The following is a 20,835-nucleotide window of genomic DNA, read 5'->3' on the forward strand; positions in this document are numbered from 1 at the left end:
TTTATTCCAACTCCGAGAGGCTTGCACCAGTCCATAAATGGACCGCTGGAGCTTGCACACTTTGTTAGCTCCCTTTGGATCGACAAAACCTTCCGGTTGCATCATATACAACTCTTCTTCCAGAAATCCATTCAGGAATGCAGTTTTGACATCCATTTGCCAAATTTCATAATCATAAAATGCGGCAATTGCTAACATGATTCGGACAGACTTGAGCATCGCTACAGGTGAGAAGGTCTCATTGTAGTCAATCCCTTGAACTTGTCAAAAACCTTTCGCAACAAGTCGAGCTTTATGAACAGTAACATTACCGTCAGCGTCAGTCTTCTTCTTGAAGATCCATTTATTTCCAATAGCTTGCCGATCATCGGGCAAGTTAACCAAAGTCCATACTTTGTTCTCATACATGGATCCCATCTCGGATTTCATGGCCTCAAGCCATTTTGCGGAATCTGGGCTCACCATCGCTTCTTCATAGTTCGTAGGTTCGTCATGGTCTAGTAACATAACCTCCAGAACAGGATTACCGTACCACTCTGGTGCGGATCTAGATCTGGTTAACCTACGAGGTTCAGTAATAACTTGATCTGATGTTTCATGATCATTATCATTAACTTCCTCACTAATTGGTGTAGGTGTCGCAGAAACTGGTTCTGTGATGATCTACTTTCCAATAAGGGAGCAGGTACAGTTACCTCATCAAGTTCTACTTTCCTCCCACTCACTTCTTTCGAGAGAAACTCCTTCTCCAGAAAATTACCGAATTTAGCAACAAAAGTTTTTCCTTCGGATCTGTGATAGAAGGTGTACCCAACAGTTTCCTTTGGGTATCCTATGAAGACACATTTCTCCGATTTTGGTTCGAGCTTATCAGGTTGAAGTTTTTTCACATAAGCATCGCAGCCCCAAACCTTAAGAAACGACAACTTTGGTTTCTTGGCAAACCACAGTTCATAAGGCGTTGTCTCAACGGATTTTGATGGTGCCCTATTTAGAGTGAATGCAGCCGTCTCTAAAGCATAACCCCAAAACGATACCGGTAAATCAGTAAGAGACATCATTGATCGCACCATATCTAGTAAAGTACGATTACGACGTTCGGACACACCATTACGTTGTGGTGTTCCGGGTGGCGTGAGTTGCGAAACTATTCCGCATTGTTTCAAATGAAGACCAAACTCATAACTCAAATATTCTCCTCCGCGATCAGATCGTAGAAATTTTATTTTCTTGTTACGATGATTTTCAACTTCACTCTGAAATTCTTTGAACTTTTCAAATGTTTCAGACTTATGTTTCATTAAGTAGATATACCCATATCTGCTCAAATCATCTATGAAGGTGAGAAAATAACGATATCCGCCACGAGCCTCAATATTCATCGGACCACATACATCTGTATGTATGATTTCCAACAAATCTGTTGCTCTCTCCATAGTTCTGGAGAATGGTGTTTTAGTCATCTTGCCCATGAGGCACGGTTCGCAAGTACCAAGTGATTCATAATCAAGTGGTTCCAAAAGTCCATTAGTATGGAGTTTCTTCATGCGCTTTACACCGATATGACCTAAACGGCAGTGCCACAAATAAGTTGCAATATCATTATCAACTCTGCATCTTTTGGCTTCAATATTATGAATATGTGTATCACTACTATCGAGATTCAACAAAAATAGACCACTCTTCAAGTGTGCATGACCATAAAAGATATTACTCATATAAATAGAACAACCATTATTCTCTGATTTAAATGAATAACCGTCTCGCATCAAACAAGATCCAGATATAATGTTCATGCTTAACGCTGGCACCAAAAAACAATTATTTAGGTCTAAAACAAATCCCGAAGGTAGATGTAGAGGTAGCGTGCCGACCGCGATCACATCGACTTTGGAACCATTTCCCACGCGCATCGTCACCTCGTCCTTAGCCAATCTTCGCTTAATCCGTAGCCCCTGTTTCTAGTTGCAAATATTAGCAACAGAACCAGTATCAAATACCCAGGTGCTACTGCGAGCATTAGTAAGGTACACATCAATAACATGTATATCACATATACCTTTGTTCACCTTGCCATCCTTCTTATCCGCCAAATACTTGGGGCAGTTCCGCTTCCAGTGACCAGTCTGCTTGCAGTAGAAGCACTCAGTCTCAGGCTTAGGTCCAGACTTGGGTTTCTTCTCCTGAACAACAACTTACTTGCTGTTTTTCTTGAAGTTCCCCTTCTTCTTCCCTTTGCCTTTTTTCTTGAAAATAGTGGTCTTATTGACCATCAACACTTGATGCTCCTTTTTGATTTCTACCTCCGCAGCCTTTAGCATTGCGAAGAGCTCGGGAATCGTCTTATTCATCCCTTGCATGTTATAGTTCATCATGAAGCTCTTGTAGCTTGGTGGCAGTGATTGAAGAATTCTGTCAATGACGCTATCATCCGGAAGATTAACTCCCATTGAATCAAGTGATTATTATACCCAGACATTTTGAGTATATGCTCACTGACAGAACTATTCGCTTCCATCTTGCAGTTGTAGAACTTATTGGAGACTTCATATCTCTCAATCCAGGCATTTGCTTGAAATATTAACTTCAACTCCTGGAACATCTCATATGCTCCATGACGTTCAAAACATCGTTGAAGACCCGGTTCTAAGCCGTAAAGCATGGCACACTGAACTATCGAGTAGTCATCAGCTTTGCTCTGCCAGACGTTCATAACTTCTGGTGTTGCTCTTGCAGCAGGCCTGGCACCCAGCGGTGCTTCCAGGACGTAATTCTTCTGTGCAGCAATGAGGATAATCCTCAAGTTAATGATCCAGTCCGTGTAATTGCTACCATCATCTTTCAACTTTGCTTTCTCAAGGAACGCATTAAAATTCAACGGAACAACAACACGGGCCATCTATCTACAATAAACATAGACAGGCAAGATACTATCAGGTACTAAGTTCATGATAAATTCAAGTTCAATTAATCATATTACTTAAGAACTCCCACTTAGATAGACATCCCTCTAATCCTCTAAGTGATCACGTGATCCATATCAACTAAACCATGTCCGATCATCACGTGAGATGGAGTAGTTTCAATGGTGAGCATCACTATGTTGATCATATCTACTATATGATTCACGCTCGACCTTTCAGTCTCCGTGTTACGAGGCCATATCTGTTATATGCTAGCCTCGTCAAGTTTAACCTGAGTATTCTGTGTGTGCAACTGTTTTGCACCCGTTGTATTTGAACGTAGAGCCTATCACACCCGATCATCACGTGGTGTCTCAGCACGAAGAACTTTCGCAACGGTGCATACTCAGGGAGAACACTTATTCTTAGATAATTTAGTGAGGGATCATCTTATAATGCTACCGTCAATCAAAGCAAGATAAGATGCATAAAAGATAAACATCACATGCAATCAATATAAGTGATATGATAAGGCCATCATCATCTTGTGCTTGTGATCTCCATCTCCGAAGCACCGTCATGATCACCATCGTCACCGGCGCGACACCTTGATCTCCATCGTAGCATCGTTGTCGTCTCGCCAACTATTGCTTTTACGACTATCACTACCGCTTAGTGATTAAGTAAAACAATTACATGGCGATTGCATTGAATACAATAAAGCGACAACCATATGGCTCCTGCCAATTGCCGATAACTCGATTACAAAACATGATCATCTCATACAATAAAACATAGCATCATGTCTTGACCATATCACATCACAACATGCCCTGCAAAAACAAGTTAGACGTCCTCTACTTTGTTGTTGCAAGTTTTACGTGGCTGCTACGGGCTTAGCAAGAACCGTTCTTACCTACGCATCAAAACCACAACGATAGTTTGTCAAGTTGGTGCTGTTTTAACCTTCGCAAGGACCGGGCGTAGCCACACTCGGTTCAACTAAAGTGAGAGAGACAGACACCCGCCAGTCACCTTTAAGCAACGAGTGCTCGCAACGGTGAAACTAGTCTCGCGTAAGCGTACGCGTAATGTCGGTCCGGGCCGCTTCATGTCACAATACCGCTGAACCAAAATATGACATGCTGGTAAGCAGTATGACTTATATCGCCCACAACTCGCTTGTGTTCTACTCGTGCATATAACATCAAAGCATAAAACCAGGCTCGGATGCCACTGTTGGGGAACGTAGTAATTTCAAAATTTTCCTATGCACACAAAAGATCATGGTGATGCATAGCAACGAGAGGGGAGAGTGTTGTCCACGTACCCTCGGAGACCGATAGAGGAAGCGTTAACACAACGCGGTTGATGTAGTCGTACGTCTTCACGATCCGACCGATCATGTACCGAACGTACGACACCTCCGAGTTCAGCACACGTTTAGCTCGATGACGTCCCTCGAACTCCGATCCAGCCGAGTGCTGAGGGAGAGTTTCGTCAGCATGACGGCGTGGTGACGATGATGATGTTCTACCGACGCAGGGCTTCGCCTAAGCACCGCTACGATATTATCGAGGTGTAATATGGTGGAGGGGGCACCGCACACGGCTAAGAGATCAATAGATCAATTGTTGTGTCTCTGGGGTGCCCCCTGCCCCCATATATAAAGGAGCAAGGGGGAGGCCGGCCGGCCCTTGTTGGCGCGCCAGGAGGAGGAGTCCTCCTCCTAGTAGGAGTAGGACTCCCCTCTTTCCTACTCCTACTAGGAGGGGGAAAGGAAGGGGGAGAGGGAGAAGGAAAGGGGGCGCCGCCCCACTCTCCTAGACCAATTCGGACCAGAGGGGGAGGGGGCGCGCGGCCCCTCCTGGCTGCCCCTCTCTCTCTCCTCTAAGGCCCATAAGGCCCATTACTTCTCCCGGGGGGGTTCCGGTAACCCTCCAGCACTCCCGTTTTCTCCGAAATCACCCGGAACACTTCCGGTGTCCGAATAGAGTCGTCCAATATATCAATCTTTATGTCTCGACCATTTCGAGACTCCTCGTCATGTCTGTGATCACATCCGGGACTCCGAACAACCTTCGGTACATCAAAACATATAAACTCATAATATAACTGTCATCGTAACGTTAAGCGTGCGGACCCTACGGGTTCGAGAACTATGTAGACATGACCGAGACACCTCTCCGGTCAATAACCAATAGCGGAACCTGGATGCTCATATTGGTTCCCACATATTCTACGAAGATCTTTATCGGTCAGACCACATAACAACATACGTTGTTCCCTTTGTCATCGGTATGTTACTTGCCCGAGATTCGATCGTCGGTATCTCGATACCTAGTTCAATCTCGTTACCGGCAAGTCTCTTTACTCGTTCCGTAATACATCATCCCGCAACTAACTCATTAGTCACAATGCTTGCAAGGCTTATAGTGATGTGTATTACTGAGTGGGCCCAGAGATACCTCTCCGACAATCGGAGTGACAAATCCTAATCTCGAAATACGCCAACCCAACAAGTACCTTTGGAGACACCTGTAGAGCACCTTTATAATCACCCATTTACGTTGTGACGTTTGGTAGCACACAAAGGTTCCTCCGGTAAACGGGAGTTGCATAATCTCATAGTCATAGGAACATGTATAAGTCATGAAGAAAGCAATAGCAACATACTAAACGATCGAGTGCTAAGCTAACGGAATGGGTCAAGTCAATCACATCATTCTCCTAATGATGTGATCCCATTAATCAAATGACAACTCATGTCTATGGCTAGGAAACACAACCATCTTTGATCAACGAGCTAGTCAAGTAGAGGCATACTAGTGACACTCTGTTTGTCTATGTATTCACACATGTATTATGTTTCCGGTTAATACAATTCTAGCATGAATAATAAACATTTATCATGATATAAGGAAATAAATAATAACTTTATTATTGCGTCTAGGGCATATTTGCTTCACAAGGCGCCGGTGCTGGTGTGCTGCTCGTCGCACCCACCGGAGAGCACCTCAAGTATGTAGTCCAGATGCACTTTCCCAGGGAGATGTCAACAAACAACATGGCTGAATACGAGGGGTTGCTTGCCGGTCTCAAGATCGCGGCAGACCTCGGAATCAAGAAGATCATCATCAGGGGTGATTCACAGCTTGTCGTCAAGCAAGTTAACACAGATTATCAAAGCCCATTGATGGAGACCTACGTAGATGAAGTGAGGAAACGTAGGGAGATGCTCTTCCTCCTACCCCTAAGTTCCCTTTTTACAGTTGGGAAGGGGAGGCCGAAGGACTAGCTCTAAGCCCCTGAAGAGCCCGCTCGAATCCGGCTCATTAAAGTGGCAGCAGGCGAGGCCATCGACCGGCCTCCCCGCCCAATCGAAGGCACGTGAGTATCGGCCCCCGCGCACCTTCCCATATTCCATGCGTGTGTCACCTACCTCGCGCCATGCATTCGGCGTACGTGGCATAAGGGGCAGGCGTAGTGGGAAACGTGGAACAACGGTTCCAAGGCGGAGAGAGTAAATGAGCGGCAGCTCTTCCGTTCCGAGGGAACACGCAAGCCGCCTCTTTACTGTTCACGACGGATGAATCAAGCATGCTGCGGTCATTCCGCGCATCATCCCAATGTCACGCATTCAACACGGGTCGTGGGGAAGCGCGATGGGCGAGGGAGTTACCGCAGTAAAACTACGCCCTGCGTGCCCGCGCACCGTTCTGGGCCCGGCCCAACAACGCGTTGCGCTTATGTGTGGCCCAGGCCCGGGGGCTCCTGTCGGTGTACAAAAGTAGGGGCTCCCCTTTTTACCCCTCTACTTGTGCATGGGCAATCAGAGCCGCACCTGCGGCCACACTTAGCAGGGCAGAGGAGGGAAGCCAAAGGCACAAGACGGGCAAAGCAACGCCAAGACCAGAGACACAAAGAGCAAGAGTGTGAGGTGGACTCCCCCAGCGAGACCCTTGCCGGGGCGGCCTCCGTGGCCCCGGCAATAGCCTTGCCGGGGCAACTTGCCCAACGCCAGCAGAGCGCGCCACCCTTGAGCCCAAGGGTTCCAACACCATCGACCACATTGGAACCATGGCTAAGGAGGCACCTGCATGGTGGCATGCAGATCTTTGTGAAGATCATAAGCACACAAGATCAGATGAGGACCAGAAGACGACGATCCTGGGCAAGATCCTTGTCGAGGAAATCCACGAGACCCCCGGCAAGATCCTTGCCGGGGACGAGCGCGATGCCACGGCAAGACCCTTGCCGAGGACACCTGCGGGGCCATAGCCAGGCATACGTCTGCCAAGACTCCACCGCCGTTCCCATACAGCTGCCAGCCCGACCAGCTGGGCAGGCACCTGCGTGGCGACGCGCGGCCTCCAGGCCAACTCAGCATACTACAAAAAAATGACAAATCCGTGACATTTTGGGCCAAACGAAATTTGTTTCTGTCATACTTATGACACTTCTATGACAATAATTGTTACAAAACACGGTATCATCATAGATATGGTGGGGTCCTAGTTCTATGACAAAAAATCATGACAGAAATTGGGCTTTTCTTCCTGGGCGGGCCGGAGACGCAGCTGCATGACATTCTTTGGGCCGTCCATGACGAAAAAACCATGGTAGAAGTGAGGGCGAGGAAAATATCGGGGTGTTCCCGGTTACGGTGGGTCGTCGGGGCCGAGCAATGCGCGTTTCTCTCGTACACGCACGCGCGTGGGTGCGAGGCATTGGGCTCTAACTGAACCCGGGCGATTGCACTGCAGGCTATGCGTTACTGAACCCGAGCGATCGATCGATGGGTGTTAACTGAACCCGATCGAGCGATTCCTTCGCTACTGCTGCTATCTAAAGCCGATCGATGCTGCCTCTGGATGAACAGTGAGCGTTGCTGGGGAGTTTGGATGAACAGTTCCCGGTGGGGTGGATGAATAGGACCCCAAGGTGTTGCCTCTGGATGAACAGTGAGCGTATCTGGGGGGGTTTGGATGAACAGTTTCCGGTGGGGGTGGATGAACAGGACCCCGTGGGGGTGCGTCTGGATGAACAGGACCCCGATCGATCGAGCCGGTTGGGGCTGGATGAATAGGACCCCGTGGAGGGCTGGATGAACAGGACCACCCCGTGGAGGGCAGGATGAATAGTAGACGGTTGAGGGCTGGATGAACAGTAGCCCGTGGAGGGGTGGTTGAACAGGAGCCCGTGGAGAGGGCTGGTTGAACAGTAGCCGGTGGAGTAGCGCGCGGTGGAGGCTGGATGAACAGGAGCCCGTGGATGAACAGTCGTAGGTGGAGGCTGGAGGAGGTCGACGGTGGATGAACAATAGCCCGTGGAGGCTGGAGGGGGTCGAGGGTGGAGATGAACAGTATCCCGTGGTGTCCCGTTTTGCGGTACGCCACACCCCTCCCGATGAACAGGACCCCCGTTTCGACCGTAGCGCTCCAACACAAGTTCGTTTCCTCCGTTTTGCGGTACGCCACAGCCCTCCCGACCAACAGGACCCCTGTTTCGACCGTAGGAGGTCCGTTTCCTCCGTTTTGCAGTACGCCAGACCCCTCCCGATGAATAGGATCCCGTTTCGAATGTGGCCGGTCGAACACAAGGCCGTTTCCTCCGTTCTGCGGTACGCCAGGCCTCGTTTCCATCGGCTGTTCTGTCCAAGCCGGTTGGCTCCCACGCGTTCCGTTGCCTCCCAATGAACACGACGCATTCCGTTGCCTCCCCATGAACACGACGATGACGCAGTTTCTCCATTCTGACCCAGCCATGTACACGAGCCATGGCCGTACCTACGCGCGAGTAGGCGTTCGAGACCCCGCCCGTATGTACGTACATGGCCGTATTTACTTTCTTGCACCATGGCCGCTGTACGTACGTGTACATGCTACGTGCGCACCTCTACTACGACATGTGCGCGCCTCTACATCGACCAGTATGTACGTACACGTTCGCGACCAGAACGACAACGCTACGTACGCTTCGACCATGTGGGTCCCGACTTTCAGGCACTTCCTTGCGTGCGAAGATGTAGCGGGTGTGTCCCAGCAGTCAGGGGGGCGAATCGTTCTTTTTTTTGCCCGGACGCACTTCCTTGCGTGCGAAGATGTCGCTGGTAGGCCCCAGCAGTCAGGGGGGAAATGTTTTTTTCGCGAAATACGGTTGCCCGTCCGGTGGGTCCCTGCTATCAAGTGGAGGAATCATTATTTTCCGTGTAATAAGGAGGCAGTTCCTTGCTGCGGCCGTGGGCCCAGCTATCAGCCTCTCCACGTACAGTCCACGTCCGATGGAAGCCGTTCCTTGACCACGTTGACCATGCCGCGCCGAGAGCACCTGGGCGGTGGACGACGGTGAGGCCTAGGAAGGGGACGACGCAGAGCCAGGGAAGGCGCGGCAGTGGATGCCCACGCGTAGAGGAGTATCAGGGTTCACTGGTTCGCTGCGGTGTGAGGCTACCGTCGCCGCAGAATAACAGGGGGTGTGGGTGAGTAGAGGGATGGCTTGGCCAGCGGTGGGAGTAGTAGGGGGCGGTGAGGCCTCCGCGGCATCGCAGCCGGCCACGGGAGGCAGGAGCACGAGGCACAACCGGCGCTGCTTTGGGCGGCTGGAGCAAGAAGACCAGATATTGAAGAAGCACTACGGCCGTTGGATGGACATCGTACGTTCACTGGAGCTAGAATCGTTCATATTGACTAAGTTGACAAAGCCCTCCGTCCCCGTCAACTTAGTTGGCCCACAAGTCAGCCTCCCACTATTGTGGGTCCCAGCTAGCAAGGGGGTATTCATTTTTGTGTGCGTAATAAGGAGGCACTTCCTTGCGTGCGAAGATATAGCTGGTGGGTCCGACCTGTCAGCGGTGGGAACGTTTTTCGTGAAATACAGAGGCCCTTCCGGTGGGTCACAGCTGTCAGGTGGAGGAATCATTATTTTGCGCGTAATAAGAAGGCATTTCCTTGCGTGGCGGCCGTGGACCCAGCTGTCAGCCTCTCCACGCACATTCTACTTTTGATGGTGTTGTTCATTGACCACGTTGACCACTCCGCGCCGAGCGCATCCAAGGTGGTGGACGACGGCGAGGCCCCGGACAGCAATGAGCCGGAGATGGGAAGACTCGGGAGTAGAGTCGCAGACGGAGAGGTGTACGAGGGTTAACTGGTTCTGGTGCGGTGTGGTTCGGCAGTCGGTGGAGAGGAACAGGAGGTGTGCAGGGGTGGAGGGATGGGCTGGCCAATGGTGGAGTAGCGCTTCAAAGCGAAGCGTGCTAAGCAGAGCTGCTAGCAGCAGGAGGCGAGAGCAGGTGGTCCCGGCGGCGCTGGAGGAGGAAGACGAGAGATTGAAGATGGATGCCGGTCGTTGGATGTAAATCCAACGGCTAACGATGTCAGAATCATTTGTTGACTAAGTTGACAATGACTTGCATTGGCTTCGACCTATTGGCCCACATTTCAGCCTCCAAAAATGTGGCACGTATTCAACCCATTAGTGAGAATTTACAGTCTTTTTTGCGGGGTAGAAGTTACAGTCCATTTGATCTCTTTTTTTTGAATTACAGTCCATTAGCTGGGCTGGGTGAACAAATAATGTAGCGTCCATGCGGCCCATTTATGTTTTTCCTAAAAAATTACAGGCCATTTGCACTTTCTCGAAATACATGATTTTCCTGGGCTTATTCTAATTATAATGTTGGGGTGGGTGCATCAATGTTATCAAAAAATAAACAGGGGCTGAGCATTTTGTTATATATATATATAATAAGTAATTTATTATTACATTGGTCCTTAAATCTTACCAAGCTTTTGTACACAATCACCAGGATTTTCGTTGCCAAAAAAAATCCAGGATTTCATTGTTAAGAAATTATTTTTATAAGTTAATAAGATGTGGGATATTGTTTTCTTACATACGTAAGTATGTGTTAAATATATGATGACAATAACAATAATATATAATAACATATAAAATAATTTAAATATGTATAATATAGTTAGAAGGGAAACATAAGTTGGACCAGGCGTTCCTATTCTTATATAGAAAAATAGAACAGACATCTACGTTTTCTTCAAAAAAAATACATAAATTGGGCTGCCGATGTTTCAGGAAAAATAAAACCTCGGATGGGAGGTCCATAGGCCGGTCGATACATGACGGCCCTCAAGAAAATACAAACCGGCATGTCGTGGGCTGCGCATGTTACAAAAGAAAGCCTAGACGGGGCAGCCCAAAACCCACCTGATACTTTCTGCCGCAGTGATAATAAATGATACCTGCCAGCTCCACGGCTTCGTTGTGAATTTAGCTCCTATAGTAACTACGTTGAAGCACCTAAAAAAATGTAACTATGTTGACAAACCCGTGGGCCCCAACGTCAGTATAGCATTAGGAGGAAGTATTTTTTCGATGAGGCACTTGCTTGTGTACAACCATAGACCTGGTGGGTCCCGACTGCCCGCCTCTCCACGTACAGTCCTCTCTAGATTCCTCTCGTTTGTTTAGCATGTTCACAACGACAGACAGCGGCGTCGCGGCGAGCGCACAAAGGCGCAGGAGGAGATCCGACCACCTGAGGAAGTGCCTTATTAGTAATGAAACAACTGAACTAGCCTAGTGGCCGAGTGACACTACCCGACAGCTGTTCCGCCCGGGTTCGATTCCACCTGTGCAGAGAAAATATCTCCAAATTTTTTGCCTCTGCCTTTATTGACATGTGGGTCCCAATTGTCATCTATGCACACCACGTCCAACACTTGCCAAAACTTCGTCCCTCGTTTTCTCTGTTTTTCGCAGACTCGACATTGTGTGGGCATCTTGAAAATAGCATATCTTTTTGACTGTGCATCATATGAAGATGTGCTATGCATGAATGTTGACCAGCATGATGTTAACTGGCTAGTGGTTCCAGTTTTGACCATGAATAAAACTTCCAGCATGATGTTAACACTGTTTGAAAATGCCGTGGTAATATAAATGCTCTGCCTCTGAAAGTTGTGGTTTCTTATCTGAAACTGAACTTGGAGTTTCTTATCTGAAACTGAAACTTGCAGTTTCTTCTCTAAGAATCACATTGTCTGCACTTTTATACTCCAATGAAACTACATTTTTTAAGTGCTAAAATAGATCTCTAGAATTCATAAAATACTTCATATGCTCAATACTGCAAATCTAAAATTCAAGAGACATTCATATCTGAAAGTACTCTCAAAACATACAACACAAAACACAATTCACAACCTGCAAATACTAACAACCCTAAGCTCCTCCGGACAATTCACAACCTACCCGACTATTGGTCTGGGGGGGGGGGCAATCCCTCCTATTCCTCGGCGGCAGACATCCGCCCTGTGAGACGATGTGAAAGGCGAGGGAGACGATGGCGGGGAAGCGTCGCCGGGCCAACTGTTTTTCTCCTATTGCAGTTGGTTTCGGTCGACGAAGACTCCACCGGCTCGCTCTGGCATGACACCCTCACAAATGGCACCCTGTAGATGCTCGATCCTTCAATCTCTGGTGGATGCTCCATCTGGGATCGATACTCCCACCACCGCTCCCTCACGATCGGATTCGGTGAATCTATTTGCTCCATGGCCCACCGGAGCAGCTCTATGTACTCCCGCGCGACTCCCTCCAGGAGTATCGCCGCCTTTTTGCTCTGTTGCAGATATTTGGCCATGGATGTCGCCGTCGCCGCTAGTTGGTCCTTGTTGTCAAACCAAGACTGTATCTCCAACATCCTAGCTAGCTTCACAGGGGCGCCGTCTGCGATCCTCACGTATCGGTTGTACTCCTCCATCGATCTACTTCTCCACAGCACCTTCACTCGCCGGTGGTGGTTTTTTAATGGAAGAGCAGAGGAGCAGCGCTAGTTTTGGTTTAGAATGGGAGAGGAGCGACACTGGTTTTGGATTGGAACAGGAGAGGAGGGGCGGTGGTTTTGAAATGGAAGAGGAGAGGAGCGGCGCTGGATTTAGATTGGAACAGGAGAGGAGCGGCGGTGGTTTAAGAGGAGAAGAGTGGAAGAGTGGCGCTGTTCTTGGAAGTATTTTTTTTGTTTTGCATATTTTGGGTCAAAGTTTGACCACGTACTGTATTTGACAAGCAAAATGTGAATGCATGTCACCAAAAATTGTATCGTTTGGTTCGTATCTGAATGTACTTTCAAATTATATTATTTTCGCAATGTATAACATATATTTTATTTGTGAAAATCATGGTCAATTATGACCCAGAATAAAAGGGAGACTAGTTAATGTGGGGTCGCTTTCTTAATTGAAGGGTAAATTGATTTTGATTTTGATCTAGTCACAGCGCGCCGGCCCTCTCGTCCAATCCTAAATCGCTGCCGCACACTCCTCTCCCTCTTATCATTGCAAAACCACCTCCTCTCCTCTCCATCATGTCCATTCCAAAACCACCGTCTCGCCTCTCCCTCTTCTCCATTGCAAAACCACCTCCTCTCTCCTCGGACGAGGATCCCCTGACGTAGCCCATCCCGCCATTGAGACACTGACACATGGATCCGACCAAGCGTGGGGCCCACCTGTCAGCGACCGAAAGGCAGGGGAACCTCTCCTCTCCATCATCTCCATTCCAAAACCACTGTCTCGCCTCTCCCTCTTCTCCATTTCAAAATCACCCTCTCTCCTCTCCATCATCTCCATTCCAAAACCACCGTCTCGCCTCTCCCTCTTCTCTATTGCAAGACCACCGTCTCTCCTCCCATCTTCCAAAGCTAGCACCGGACCACTCAGAAGGACATCTATAGAGGGGATGCAGCAGCGAATCAGGCAGATCACCGGCGGCGACAAGGCAAAGTTAGCCAGGTTGAAGGAGATCCTTACTTGGTTTGACAATGAGTGGGAGATTTCGAGGACGGTGAGGGCCATGTGGCAATGTATGCGAAAGAGCGAGACGACGGCGATGTACTCCTCGGCGGCAGTCACGCCGCAGTCCTTCAAGTTCATCGAGTATCTCCTCTGGGCGATGGAGCAGACAGATTTTCCTGAGGCGAAAGTCATGCGGAGGTGGTGGGCATACAGGTCGAAGGTCGAGCACCCAGAGGATAACGAATCGATCGAGTACGGTGTGCCGTTCGTGAGGGTGCAGAGGCAGCCGGAGCCACAGGAGTATTCGTTCTCCCACCACAAGAGGAGGCCGGATGGCGCGACGTTGCTTCCCCGCCGTTCTCCAGAGTTCCGTCGACGCTCGCCTTATTTCAACGGCATCGGTAGGGTTTAAGGTAAGCTTCGCACTAACCTAATCTTCCATCTGCTCATGCTTACAATCAGTGTGACAACTAATAAAAATCATGCTTACAATCAGCCTTTGAGTACAACGCCAATAACCCTAAAATAACTCCGGACCTTTGGGTCAAAGTTGTGACACTGTGTACAAATAAAGAAAAATAGATTGGTGCTTCTTTCAGAAAAGAGTACACCCCTAGAAAACTGCCAATATAAGCTACTAGTATTTTTTTAAGTCTAAGCTACTAGTATTTGGTTAGAGGATTTGTTGCCGAGAAAGATCCGTCCACAGTGAGTGCCACACATCCCACTGATGGTGGTGGATGCCAATGCTTAGATGGAGCAGGGTTGGTGTCGGTAATTTTTACTTGGCACCTCGCACTCTGCATATATGCCGGTTCCATCCGTACATTTGTGCAGTTCCACCAAAATGCAGCTGAATAACCCTGTTTGCACAGATAATGAAAAGGCGTGATTACATTATAGTGGCACTAGTTGATGAAACATACACTAATAAAAAGAAGAAAATATTACATCATACTGGAAATCGACCCAAGTCTCCCCGATACACCTTCTGCCAGTGATGAACATCAGTGTACAGCGGTATTACAAGGAGGGGCCTTGAGACATTCAAATCTCAATTTTTGTGCAGATCAACTAAAATTAAGCACCCCAGTTTGCAGAAACACTTAAATATTACCAATGGGACTAGTTGATGAAACATACATTAACAAAGAGAAGCACTTTCTTTATCTACATTGGAAATGAAATGATAGAGAGGACACTCGCTCTATTTTAACTGTATTATTACTTCATTTTATCAGTGACACTAGGGTCGAGCAGGTGGCAAACGAGGTGTACCGTGCGTCGCAAGGATGAAGGCCGGGGGTGCTTAGACTGGGATGTTGAAGCTGGCTCTTTCAGTCCCTATCTTCCCCCTGATGTTTCTGTGGTAGCATTTGGGTTGTAATCCAAACTTGGTCGAGCTGGTGCTGTGTCCCCCTACCTGCCTAGCTTATGTGGTGAACTTCTCTCCTGCTAGTACTCAGTCCGTTCTAGTAGTAGTTGCATAATTGCCCGTTTACACTGAGATGTTGTCGGATAATGGTTCTCTATGGTTGGGTTTCTTTAATGAAATCGGAGGGAACCCCCTCTTTCGATATTAAAAAACAGTGGCACTAGCGGTGCCAAAACATTGCCTCAAATTAATAGTGCCACTAGATTAAGGTGCAAAATAATAACATTACTACTTTATCATGGTAGTGCCAAAACAGTAGCACAAGAGCAGGATCAACATGCAGGATCTTTGGCAAACGGTCAGACCAAAAAGGAACATACCTCGTGATGGGAACCATATCTGCAGTCAACGCCATCGTAGAAGGGATGACACCAATCACCAACATGGATGATTCAATTCATGGGACCTTTTGGTGCAGTTCACCTAAAATGAAGCAATGTCCCATGAGCTAGCAGCTTCTTCTTCTTCTTTTTTAAGAAAAGGGCTCCAGCCCGGTTCCATTTCCATCAGAAAACGAAACCCACAGAGCTTCTTATTCATTAGTTGCAATAAAATTAAGCAACATCAAGGTTGGTCGTGAAGCTCCTGGAGAGTAGGCGGCCCAGGACAGTTGCATCTCTAACGAAAATAAGCAACTTATCTTAATGGGAAATTTAGCAGGACATGAAAAAAGTGCATTGATTCATATTACTGGAGGCATTACATTGAAAACAACATTGGTTTAACGTGTCCTTACTTTTAACAGTGCGACTGCTACATTTTACCAGTGGCATTACGTAAGAGCGGCTCGGGGCAACAAACATCAGAAGAGGATATCTCGGTTGGTCCCATTTTTGTTCGGTATATAGCCACCTTATACTGTGTGAGGCTAGCAAATCTAGTGCTGGACTTACTCTGTTGACTTGTCCCCCAGACCCCACTTTCTTTCCTTTTTCAACCAATAGATCGGGTTTATATTGAGTTTGTACTGCGTTCCCTTTATTTCCCTATTAGACCTAGAGACCAGTTGGATAGCCAGTCTCTGCTACTTTTCGCCCCAATTATTTCCTCTTTCGACCAAGTCCTAGATTCAGGTAACAAATCTTCCCCCACGCCCCACCCCTTTCTTCCTTGTTTGAACCAAGTACTACTAGATTCGAGTGCATGAACTAGTTTTACCTCTTAACAGTAAAAAATTAGGTGGTTTTCGAACAGCTGGTCGATCCTATCTACATGAGGGGGCCTGAGAAATAGTAAAAGATACAAATGCAGCGACGTCAGGAGCTCGGGAAGTAGAGCAAGGCAGGTTTCGAAGGAAGTTATACCTGAGGGTCGCCGGGATGTCGCTAGGTGGGCGGCGGGAGGCCGGATCTGCCCACACTACGACAGCAAGGAAGAATGGGTGGGAGGCCCTCCCTCGCCAGCGATGCTTGGGAGAGAACGGCAAGGCACGCTGATCGGGACGCACCGGCAGTGGGTATGAGCCGTCGCCGAGGACGACCGCGTGAACGTTGCACCTTCTCACCTTCCCCGGCGGAGAGGATCCGGCTGGATCTGTGACCAGCGGTGAGTAGAGAGAGAGAGTGTGTGGCCACCGCTGTCGTGTTTAGATCTGGAGAGGACGAGACAGTGTGAAGAGAGCAACACTAGCAAGCAAGCGCGGAGGCTCCTGCCTATATAGTAGTACTAGTTTTCTTTTGTCTACCGGCCGGAGCCGGCTTGACCTCGGCAATGACTGTCGAGAAGTCTTCATGCACGTGCCCCGGAGGCGCAGTTGTCGTCATTTTGATCTAAAGCACCGGATTATAACATATAACACGAAAAAATGCAACATGACAAGAAATCATGACCTCACTGCCCGAAGGAGACAAGATGAATCCCGACGGACAAACTAGACGAGGATAGCTCAAATTAAAGATAAACTCGTAGAAAAGGGGTTCGTCGATAGATGTCCTGATTAACATAGCCGGCTTGACCTAGATGGCAGCCGAGTAGTCTTCGTGCATGTGCCCCCAATGACTAGCCCTACTCAGTTGTCGCTGTTTAACCCTCGCAGTGATCCGAAGCACATGACACCTAATTTTGCGAGATGACAAGAAACCTTTTTTTAGATTTCTCACCATAACTACAGCCCTGTACAAAACAGCCTGCACGATATGTAGATGATAGCCAATCCAGGCGTGTCTGCTGGAGTCTGGTCACATGCATGGATGAACTGATCTTCCGTGTCTTGCAGGGATCGTCCAGGTACCAACGTATGTACTCCTACAACACTTCTCTAGTAGTACTATCGCTCGTCTCTCTCTTCTATTAACTCACCCGACTTGCGGGGCCGGGGAGTGTGCCTATGGTCGGTTCTCAATTGCGGTCCCACATGTGTGTGCAAACGCATTATGATGCACGTTCCATTCGGAGAGCGGCGTGCCAGACCGACCGACCGTTTGGGGTGCGATGCGAACGCGACGGGCGTGCTGTATACTCCGTACATGTGTGCCGTCATTTTCTTGAGGCTTTGCTCCATGGCGCAATCCATGGATACAAAATTAGTATATTGTACTATTTAAAAGTCGAGGGCAGGGCTTTTTCTGTGTGGTAGGCGGGGCAGTTCCGCCTAGTCGGTTCAACAGAGACGATAGAAGATGAGGGAGTAGGCTGCTGCAAACATAGGGCTGTGTGATTTGACAGCGAGTTACTTTTGGACAGGCGGGGCCCGGTGATTTGACTTGCCATTATCATTTTAGCTGCGGCACTACGACCGGCGTGAGTCTCCTGATTCCTGAGCACCTCCATACAGGTGCCTCTCCCGATGCTCCACCATGTAGAGGCTCGCTCTTGCTTGAGAGCCCACTCCTCCACTTTTTCCTTGCCTCTTTCCCCCACATATGCAAAAATGCCACGTAAAGCGGGCTTATAGCCCACTATTGTGCTTGATCCTACAGGTGCTAAGCCTGCCACATAGGCATAAAGTCTGGTGTGGCAAGTTAATTAAGAAGAGAGAGACTAGTTTGGTGACCCCAGGAAGAAACGGTGATAGCGCGTGTACCTAGATGAAGCAAACTTAGCAACAAAAAACTAAGCACCTATGCATTGGGGACTTGAGTTACTAAGCCATTTAATGCCCATAGCACCTCATCTAAGCACCATTTCATTGGAAGAGGCCACTCCTTGGCAAATATAATAAATACTACGAAGAAAGAGATACAGAGAAGTAAACAAAAAATACTCTTATAGCCAACCTTATAGCTAACCTTGTTGTATGAATGACTAAGTGATGACTATGTATGACATGCCAACATCAGATAGCCTAACGCATCGTGTTAAATCTCCAAGGGCGCAACCGCGCGAGTGAGGCGACGGTCGTGGTAGGCGCGACCATGATACGGGCTGCTGGCAGCGCTTGTAATTTTCCCGACGCTTGACATGACATCGAAAGCCATTTAATTGGGCGTCGAGTAGTCATGACATCTAATTGGGCCCCCATAGTACTGTGCGTGAATCCATTTATCCACCAGGCAAGCCACTACCCTGCCATTCGCACGCGCCCCCCACTCGACATTTTTACAATCGATAAACCGCTCCTAGTCGTCCCGTCCTTTAACATTACGGCAGTTCCACTAATCCTAACCCTCCTCCCAAATCCATGGCGTCCCAAATATCCATGATCGGCGGTGAGTACAAGGTTAGAACCATCACCGGCGATGAGTTCGATGTCATCTACACCCGTTCTTCCGCAACGGTGAAAGAATGCCTTGCTCGCTTCTAACGCATGTTCGAAAACTCAAATGATGAGTGGGTCACTAGGCTAGATGTTGAGTACACCACAGTCCTGGGAAGCGAGAAGAAACTAAAGGAGGCAGAGAAGAAGAAGCCCACCGTGATCCAGGTTTGCGTGCATGACTTATGCTTGGTCTACCACATATGCCATGCCGACGTTGAGTGCGAGGAATTTAAGAAGTTCCTCAAGGGCGGCCGAGTCAAATTCGTTACCCTAGACTTTAGGAATGACAAGGAAATCCTGGGTCAGATAGGCCTCATTGTAGGCCAGCCCTTCGATCTCCAGAAGGCAAGCCTGGTGTCCTCCCTTGATCAGCCTTCAATGTTGACCCTGGCAGGAGCCATGGTTCATCCTTCGTATGGTAAACTAGAGAAACCTCCGTACACGTTTCATCGTCATGCATGGCAGTGGAATGTACTAGATATAGACCACATCCACTATGCTGCAATGGATGGCTACCTTTGTTTCAATATCTACAAGGGTTTGATCAAGAGCAAGAGCCAAGTGTGCGGTTCAAGCAAAGAAGTATCACCCAAGAGGACGAGGGACAAGGACGAAGTCGAGGGCATGGACGAGGACTCCGAGTAAGGTGGCAGTGTCGTTGCTCATGGTGGTTCTAATGCAGTGTCTATCGGATTAGTTGCTTAGTTTAATTTCTGGTGTGCTTAGTTCTACTTGAGGGGTGTGTCGTGCTGAGCCCCCAGCAGAACTATGTTATGTTTCTTCTCGTTATATTTCATACATTTCATCTTTTAGTTGGTATAGTACTACCACTCGTTTCTTGACATTATATACATACAATATATATGGCCACCATCATATAGCCAGCAGTTTAGTTGTCAAAGAATTTTAGGGTGCTTAGTTTTGTCAAAGAATTCCAGGGTGCTTAGTTTTATTAGAGGGGTGTGTTGTGCTGGACACCATTAACTTACCATTGTGAGAATCGGCTTATTTTTGTCATGTAACATGGTCAACGGGTTTGACGTGAAAATAACAATGTCTAATGGCATTTCTGAGCAAACATCTAAATTAACGATGGCATTTTTTAGATATCTAATTGCATTTTTGAGCAGGCATCTCATGGATCGATGGCATTTTTTGAGTAGTTGTTACTTCTAATGGAAAAACTGAGTAGTGATACACAACTAGTGGCATAAATAATAAGAACCCAAGAACTAAATAGGTATGCTAATTTCTTTATTTCTTTATACCTTTGTGTGCGAAACAATGTACGCTGCCTCCCCCCAGATTTTCTTTACAGAGGCAACATAGAACTATATGTGTGCCCTGTTAAATTTTGGAATTATTCCGGGTTCCTTTGGCCTTTTTTATACATTAATTGAGTTTCTGGTCATTTAATGTGCATAATTCAAATTTGAACTACAAGCACATGCTCCCGTGCACCAAAGTAAAACCACATGTGTGTCCTCAGGTGAATTCTAGGTCCCATGCAAGAAATGGGAATGAAAGTCAAACATCTGGGCATCGTGGTTCGGCCGAGAACATTGAGAAGCTTGGTTTTAAATTTTTTGTAAATCCAAAACACGCCTGAAAATCATGAAACTTGGAATGGTGTCATGTCATGGTACTACCATGCTGTGGTAATTTTTTTTTGCAGAATAGGAACAAGTTTTGGTATAAGCTTTTTGCAAACCGGAGCTTCTCTCAAGAAGGCTCGTGATTCTGAGAGGGAACGTGTCACCTTTGTGTGCATAATTCAAATTTCAAATACAAGCACATGCTCCAGTGCACCAAAGCTGGTTGAAAAATCACATCTGTGTCCTCAGGTAAATTTCTATGTCCCATGCCAGAAATGGGAATGAAATTCAAACATCTGGGCGTCATGGCTCGACTGGAACTTGGTTTTTTTAAGTCCTGTAAATCCGAAGCATGCATGAAAATCATGAAACTTGGCTTGGTGTCATG

This window comes from Aegilops tauschii, chromosome 3 (assembly GCF_002575655.3).
Source record: "Aegilops tauschii subsp. strangulata cultivar AL8/78 chromosome 3, Aet v6.0, whole genome shotgun sequence".
NCBI lineage: Eukaryota > Viridiplantae > Streptophyta > Magnoliopsida > Poales > Poaceae > Aegilops > Aegilops tauschii.